Raw genomic sequence first — 9,214 nt, 5'->3', positions numbered from 1 at the left:
TTGACAATCTAAGGGAAAAAGAGGTCAGTGCCTCTGACTAAATAGCAGGTACTGCATGTTTTAAAAATTCTTGTGGCACATAGGTTGAAAAGCAATGAACTAGATAGTGTGTGGGTGAAGGGAGGGTGTTTAAAGTTGCAAAAGGCATGATCTCTGACCTTGAAGAATTTACCATTGAGATAGGAGGACAGATTTGTCAGTAAAAGCTGGTCAGTTCAGTGACTGAAGTCCAGATAAGGTGCTATGAAAGCCCAGAGAAGGGTTTTTAGCCCAGTGTGGTATAATGTGTGTATGTGTGTGTGTGTGTGTGTGTGTGTGTGTGTGTGTACATGTGTCTGCATGTGTCTGTGAGTGTCTGTGAGTGTGTCTGAGTATCTGCGTGTGTCTGATTGTGACTGTATCTGAATGTGTCAGTGTGTATATCTTCCTTGAAAACAAGACTCCTGATCTAAATCTTGGAAGGAGATCGCAAGCAAAGAGCAGTCATATACAAGTGCACTGAGGCAACAGATGACATGCACAGACCCCAAAGCAGGGATGTGAGGTGTGGAGGTCAGGAGACGAGGCTGAAGAAGCAGGCCAGACTTAGGACTGGAGGCCCGTGGATGCTGGCTGTGGCACTTGGGTTAATCCTGTAACAGAACAGGACCCTGGGAAGCAGGGGAAAGACATGGTTAGATTAGCCTGTAGGAGACACAGCTCTGGCAGCAGCCTGGAGACCAAACTGACGGTGGGCGTGATGGTGGCGGTGGGATGCTGAGGTCAGTCACCAGGGAAAGCGATGCAGGAAAAAGGCAATGAGGGCCTGAATTCCAAGAGGGGAGGAGGAGAAGGCTCCACACCACACTGTTTCCCAAACCCACTGACATTTCCATCTCCTCTCCGTGGCCTCCTCTCTCTCCATCCCTTGCCAACCTTTCCCCCAGCAGCTCCCTGGCCTTCCAGATGACCCTGAAGGCTTCTGAAGGCTCTCCTTAAGTTACTGGGGAGAAGGAAGTCTGGGGAGGGGAAGAGACCACACCAGATTGTTGGCAGAAACAGAGCCTGCCAGGGCCTCCCCATTCCAAGCATCCTTATCTGATCACCGTGTAGTGTAGTTTCATTTGCTTTTTGCAATGGATTAAGTCCAGTTACTTCTCCATCAGCTTAACTGAATTGTATACTTACATCCATATGAGAGGTTCAGTAATGCTGTTAGGGGGATGGGGTTTGAACTCTGGGAGGTTTTACGGCACCATTTCATTTTTCCTTTTAATGGAGATAAGGTTTCCTCCTCCCACCACCTTCTCCACCTCCTGGCCCAGGTGGAGACCCTGTGACCACCCAAGGGGATATTTCTGGTACCTCAGGAGCAGGCTTCCATTGGGAGACTTTCCTTGTAAGAGCTTATTCTTTGCTTCTAGATGCCATTCAAATAAATATCCATCACATTCTCATTTAAGTAGTATGTGTTGTGGGGAGGGGAGATCATAAAAATGTAATGAGACTGTTAGGCATAGGATCTGTGACTTTTCAGCTTTCTGATTCTCCTGAGATCAAAACCAACGGGCATTCTGAGTGGCCTGTCCATGCATCGCACCAGGGAGGGGGGTTGGTGTGCAGATGAGGCAAGAACAGCCGAGTCCTGTCCTCCAGGGTTAGGTCCACTGCCCATGGGAGAACTCCCTCTGCCCAAGGGAGCCCGAGTACTTCTGTCTGAACTGGGCTTTTGAATGTTAGTGGATGTTTGACAGGGGAAGACAAGCACATACCAAGTGGAGGGGGAAGCCTGACCTATGGCATGGCAGGGAATGGTGTGCTGGGCGGGGAGGAGTTAAGCGTGGCTGGAGGCCTGGGTGCTCAGGGGAGTGATTGACAGGCAGTTAGAAAGTCACTGCAAAGGCCCAGACTGGATTCGGGCTTTACTTACAAGCAACTGGAAGTCATGAAATGTATGTAGGCATGATGCATTTTGCGCTTTTGGAAAATAACTAGATAGACTAGAGAGAGGGGAATATAAAAATGAATCTAGAAGCTGTTAGAAGATAAAGATGATGAAGCCTGCGTTAGGCAGAGGGATGGAGAGAAAGGACAGTGTCAAGAGATATGAAGGATATAGAATTGAGCTGTGTACTAATGGTGCAGGAAGGAGGAAAATATGATAGAAAGGTTGCTAGTTTGGGAAAGTAGGTGCCTCCCATGCACGGTGTAGGATACCCGAGGAGAGGTAACACTTTTGTAAACTGACTTCTGCTATCATCTCAGATGCATCTAAGATGGAATTACCTACGGATTGGGTAGAAGGCAAAAAGGGCCGAAACCGGTTTGGCTCAGTGGATAGAGCGTCGGCCTGCGGACTGAAGGGTCCCAGGTTCGATTCCGGTCAAGGGCATGTACCTGGGTTGTGGGCACATCCCCAGTGGGGGATGTGCAGGAGGCGGCTGATCGATGTTTCTCTCTCATCGATGTTTCTGACTCTCTATCTCTCTCCCTTCTTCTCTGTAAAAAATCAATAAAATATATTTAAAAAAAAAAAAAAAAAAAAAAGAAGGCAAAAAGGAATTGTATACTTATATCCGTATGAGAGGTTCAGTAATGCTGTTAGGGGGATGGGGTTTGAACTCTGGGAGGTTTTACAGCACCATTTCATTTTTCCTTTTAATGGAGATAAGGTTTCCTCCTCCCACCACCTTCTCCACCTCCTGGCCCAGGTGGAGACCCTGTGACCACCTAAGGGGATATTTCTAGTACCTCAGGAGCAGGCTTCCATTGGGAGACTTTCCTTGTAAGAGCTTTGTGCTCAGGTGGAATCTGCTATTTTTCCTAAGGTCTGCACTTGTGCCATTGGTGCCAACCACTGTCTGCTACATGCAGTGGGGCTCTCACTCCAAACCTCCACACGTGAGGCATCTTCTGGGAGACTCATTGGCTGAAAGCACACGTTGAAAGCCATGCCAGAAGGACATCAAGGTGGAACTCTCTAGAAGGCAGCTGGAGCTTGGATGTCAGGAGATAACTTGGGTGGAAATATGAGCTGCAAATAATTAGCATACCGGAGGCGGTTGAAGCTCCGGGCATAGGTGAAATCAGCCAAGGATGGCCCAGGGCAGAAACCCAAGGAACCTGAGCGTTTAGGGAGCCGTTGGGGAGGGGTGGCAGTGGAAATTGAGGTCTGAAGAGGACAAGGTGAGGGCAGAGGCTGGGAATCTGCAGTAAAATGGAGTAGGCTGGTTAAAGGCCACGTAAAGCCAGTAAAGGCTATGGGGCAAACAAGCACAGCAGGGCAGAAGGAATTGGGCAGGGCAGGGAGGCGGCATGTGCCAGGTCGTCAGTGCTGGGGTGCATTGCAAGTGAGGCAGTCACAGCTGACCATTGTGCCCCTAACTGTTGTGTACTAACTTCTCTCAATCCAGGCCCAGTTTACTTAGCTCTTGGCTCATAAAACCCTGGCTCTAAGGAAGGCCACCATCTTGACCTTTGGGGGCTCAGACTGCCGGAATCAGAGGTGAAGCAAGAAGAGACTTATAACTTCCCTTCACTTATCCCTGGGATAAGATCTCTGGACCACTGGGTGAAGGCTGTTCTTTCTTGCTTTGCACTGAGAAGAAATATCAGCTTCGATACCATGCAGAGATATTTCTGCACATGGCTTTGATCTTGTGTAGGAACATTCCAGGAGAAAAACAAGAAAAAAGCTTCTTAAGAATCTGGTGCTTGTTGGCTGAGAGATTGGGTGTTGGGCTGATTGATGAAGGTCATGACACTCAGCAGTTAGGGGGGAAAAGCACTCCCTCACTATCAGAAGAACCGCCTGGCATGTTCTAATCCTGGCGAGCCAGCTGCTATCTTCATGGTTAAGCACCTCTAACAACTACCATGTGTCCGCTGGAAATTTTACATAACCAAAGAAATAAGCAACAATATGTAATCATGCCATAAACAGTGTGTGTACTTATGTTCACATAATAAGCAGAATCATGTCTATTAAAAGTCTATCCTATATGCCAACAAGTAGACTTTTTAATACATGTATTAAGTTTTATAATCATCTGAAGATTTTTAATATACGAATTAAAAATGGGACAGGGTTGGAGAGTTTAACAATGATATAAAAGGCTCTACAAGTCAAATCATTCTCTTTTTCTTCTTTTCATAATCACAGTGTAAAGATACATCTCTTAATCATAATGCTTATTTCTTTGTTTACATAAAAATTCCAATGGATGGGAGGTAGCTGTAGAGATTCTTAACTATGAATGAATGAAGCAGGTCAGAATAGTAATGAGCCTGAGATAAATTCAATAAAATTACATTCATCTTGGTGGGTGGAGACCAAATGCAAATTTTTCCAGAAGAATTCAAGAAGGAATTTGATCATGTCCACATTTCCTCCTTTCCCTTTTTATCAACTGAGAAAATAGAATGCACTCCATCTGCTGTTCCTCCCCTCACCCCAAATCTTCTTAATTTCTTGTAAGACAGAATTGCTAAATAGTAGTTGATGATAGTTTCTGATAAGATGAGAATTCGATAATCATAGAGACTGGGGGGTTTTTAACAGCTATGATCAGAGGAGAAGGCTGCCTATGGGGAAACCTACGGGGTCTCATTTTGAGAATGTTGACAACCCATCCCCCTCTTTAAAAAATATTTTCTGAACTGAATTTGAACCCTTAGGGTCATTCTTGTTCTAGATGCTTTTTGGTTCTCATTCATTTCCTTATGGAGCACTGAGAGGAGGTAGTGATTTTATACACTGCCTTCTGGTATCATCTCAAGTGAATATAAAAATGGAATCGCCTCAGGGTTTGGCAGAAGGCAAAAAGGAGGAGCTAAAGGAGGGCATATAAAAAGAGGGTTGGCCTTTGTGCCCAAATGAAATCTGCTACTTTTTCTAAGGTCTGCAATTGTGCCATTGGTACCAATCATCATCTATAGCAATGGGACTCTCACTCCAGACCGTTGGCATTTCTTGGAGACTCTCAGGGACTGCACCAGTTGGTTCTCTTTTTTTGTTTTGTTAATCCTCACCTAAGGTTATTTTTCCCACTGATTTTTTAGAGGGAGAGGGAGGTATGGAAGCAGAGAGAGAGGAAGAGGGAAACGTTGATGTGAGAGAGACATCGATTGATTGCCTCCCACACTTGCCCTGTGGGGCTGGCCAGGGATTGAACCTGCAACCCAGGTACATGCCCTTGACGATGGGGAATAGAAGCTGCCACCCTTCAGTGTTCGGGCTGACATTCTAACCAGAGCAATACCAGACAGGGCTACAAGCTGGTTCTCAAGGGCATCCATTTCAGACGAGGGACAAGTGGAAAATCCTGTTGGGTTGGATTCCCCAGTCTCTCTGACTGGCACTAGAAACGCTTTTCGAGTCTTCTAGCTGAGACCTTCCATTATATGTGATGAGAACAATGTTAACTTACCCTTTTTTCTTATTTGTCATGGCCACCAAGAGTCACGGAGATGTGTTTCAGACCAAAATATGGGAGACTTTATTGCCTCCACATTTTGCCGTCAGAGATGAAAGAGCTAAACATATGGCAAAAACACATTGCCAGTTTAATCATTCTTTTTTATTTCCTGAAACACAAGAGTCAAATGATCCTGAGTGAGCTCACACACAGCCCTGTAGAGCTCAGTGCTGGACTTGTACAGAAGATTCCAGTCCGATGGCTTCTTGTTCCAAAATTACTTTAAAAATGGATGTAGTGGCAACTTCATGTGGTGAAATAACATGGGTATGAGACAAGAAATGTAAGAGTGATTATGAATTATAATAATATTAGCCACCATGTAGTAGCCTTACCAGGCTCCAGTTTCCTACTAACTGCTTTGTATACCTGCTCCCCAAGCCAAACCTGACGCTCAGTCACAGTGGTTAGCTGGTCTCAGGGTTAGCACATCTGCTTCTCCTCATTTTTCTGCTTGCTGTATTTATTTCTACTTTATTAGTCTTAACACATATGCATTCTTTATCTTAACCCACTTCCAATTTCTCTTAGAAAGAGGCAGCATTCTGATTCATGAAATACATTTTCGGAATGCTTTTATAAAGAGTGGTTAAATAAGAAGGCTTCAGTCTGTCTTAAATTATAAAGAATTAGAAGGAAGGAAGACAACAGCCCTTCTTCCCTCTTGGCTTCTAAGCAGTTAAATGATATATATCACGCATCTACAATGGTGCCAGCCAGCCCTAAGTTGAAAGGAGACGTTTTAGGCACAGTTACAGGGTAAGTTGAAAGACCTAGAACCATTCTTTCATCTAATAGGCTGAGACACATTATAGGTGATTAAGTTCTAAAAATCTGCTGTGTTAACAATGAAGCACATTTACCCGGAGATAAGGGACACTTCGGGTAATCTTTAAAATGTGAGGTTATCCATTTGCAAGTATGTGAGCCATTGGCAAGTGTTGTGGTCCAGGCAAGTCATTGCCCCACACCCATGTCTGTTTGGCAGCCCCTGGATTTTACTGAAGGAGCTCTCTTCCCCCATGTAGTCAAAATCTGTAGTTGGTCAGTTAAAGTAGGGAATCTCAAAATTATAATAAATATCCTTACAACTTCATTTTTATTTTAAAACATACACAAATCCATTCAGCCATCTTTCCTTTGATACCAGGCTAAGGCCTTTTCTTTGAATGGGGACTGCACATAAGACCTCCCTTAACACAGCAAGGAGCATTGTTCACTTCAGCTTCCGTGGGGTGAGGACTCGAGATGCTTGTAGAGCAAACTGCGGGCAGAATTCTAGATTTTGTTTTGTTTTGCTTTGTTTTCAAATGAGTTGATTTAATTCCAGGTGGTATAGAATTCGGGATAGAACAAATCCTGAAGAACACACTTTGCCAGGACTCTGGGCTGGGTTTACTCTGACTCACAGCTAAGGTTGAAAAGGCAGAGTGAGAAGAACTGAAGAGATGAGCCACTGTATCATGATGATGATGATGATGATGATGATGATGATTAATTATACAAAGTTCATTCTTAAGTGTGTAACGGGCTCCAAGACAACACGTTACTCTAGCTATAGGTGACAAGAGATGTTACGACAGGGAACCCAGACTTTAAAACGGGAATGGAACTAAGGGTCACCATTGCCCAGGCACAAGGAACAGCTCACTTTTTGCCAGATTTCTTCATTCTACCTGTGGCCAGGAGGCCCTTCCCCTGGGCCTTCTCTTTTAGCTCCTCGGTTTTCTTCTGCTCCACTTTTTGCTTCTGCTTGAACGTTTTATCTCATCCATCCCCTTGGCCTCCTTCTTGGGCTGCTTCAGGGGTTCTTCTTGCCACCTTCATGGCCGGACATGCCACCTGCCGCCCCTTCCCCAGACTCTGCCAGGGAAGCTGACAGAATTCTAGGTTTTCACAACCCTTTCTCCGCCCAAACTTTCACGTGTGTCGACTCATACCTAATTCCATAGCCTTTTTCTTTTTCCCTTGATAAAGACCTGGTTTTATCATGTTGTCTCCAAGCATTCAACTTATTTTCATAGAGATTACCATTCTCTTTATACTCATGTTTACATGATTTTGGTAATACTGACTTAAATTCTATAATAACTAAATACAATTTGAATGAACAAGTTTGGGAACAAATAACTGACTTTTGGAAAACACACAATTCAATTAGGGAGAAAAGTAGTTAAGTCATCAGGAACTGGCCTACTTCCTAGTTGTAAAAATTGGGTGGGCCTTGAGCTACAGGCATATTATTCACACAGAACAGAGAGTGGTTCAAAGGTCTGAACCATAGGAAAGGTGAGTTCAACAAAGAATTTAAATTCAGCACTCAAATGTACATGAAGGTAGTGCTGAAATTCTTCTAGGAAAAATGCTAACAAAAAGGATTTGAAGGAACCCTTCTTTGCTGAGTCTCTAGTACAGCGGTTCTCAACCTGTGGGTCGCAAGCCCTTTCGGGGTCGAACGACCCTTTCACAGGGGTCGCCTAAGACCATCGGAAAACACATATATAATTACATATTGTTTTTGTGATTAATCACTATGCTTTAATTATGTTCAAGTTGTAACAATGAAAATACATCCTGCATATCAGATATTTACATTATGATTCATAACAGTATCAAAATTACAGTTATGAAGTAGCAACGAAAATATTTTATGGTTGGGGGTCACCACAACATGAGGAACTGTATTAAAGGGTCGCGGCATTAGGAAGGTTGAGAACCACTGCTCTAGTAGGACCAGCGATGCTTCTCTGTGGGAGGGTGTAATGCCTGAGCCTCCATGTGGATATGATTAGTGTCACTGGCTCTACTCCTGGTAAATGCCCTAAAATATTAAAATATATCTCCCTTTGAAGGAGGCAGGGAAGGAACTGTTCCTAGTTTGTGTTTAATAAAATATCGAAGCCTAAAGTAGCCTTAATATGGGTCAGATTACTAAGGATAATAAATTTCCAAAAGAACCCATTTGCTAACCAATAGGGGAAATCCTACCCTGTGTCCTGGGGCTCTCCTGTGGTAAAACAGCAGGTCTACATTGGGGATTACATAGCTGTAAGATTAAAGTATCTGAAGAGATCTTCATTTACCTTTGTTAATGGTTGGATTGCACACAGAGAATTAGCCACCAGAATGATAAAAGTGGTGGTGCTTTGAGGGTGGGCCATGGAATTAGAAATACTTCCTCCCCACCCCCTAAATGATCTAAAATGAAATTATATTACTTTTAGAAGTAAAAACAACAAAAACCCACCATAATTTACCACCACAGTTCATTAGTAATAATACACAGAACCAGTTTAAAGTTTTAGGCAGAATGACCTATAGCCTCAACAGAGGACCCCTTGGGGTAATTCTTATTGAATTCAGTGGGAACACCAAACAATTCTTTTACAATTTTCCTATTGTTTTGTCTCATGCAATTTAAGAACTTTAAGAGAAGCAAAGACAAAGCAATGCAAATCCATAGCTCTTTTCCTAACTAGCATTTAGGAAGCCCACTGAATTATGGAATCTTTAGCTTAAAAGGTTTCATGAGTCTTCCAAAAGGCAGAATTGAATGGGGTTAAAATCATGAATGCTGGAGTCAAAATGCTGAGTGGCCTTGGACAGTTACTTAACCTCTCTGTGCCTCAATTTCCACATCTATAAAATAGTGATAGCTGACTGTTAAGAGAATAAATGAGTCAATGTGTAATTAATAAGTTATGTATAAACTGCTTTTAACAGTGCCTGGCATGCAGTAGGTTCTACACAAGTTTAAT

This window comes from Myotis myotis, unplaced genomic scaffold, assembly GCF_014108235.1.
Source record: "Myotis myotis isolate mMyoMyo1 unplaced genomic scaffold, mMyoMyo1.p scaffold_m19_p_3, whole genome shotgun sequence".
In the NCBI taxonomy this organism is placed as follows: domain Eukaryota; kingdom Metazoa; phylum Chordata; class Mammalia; order Chiroptera; family Vespertilionidae; genus Myotis; species Myotis myotis.
Note: the sequence above shows the minus strand (reverse complement) of the source record.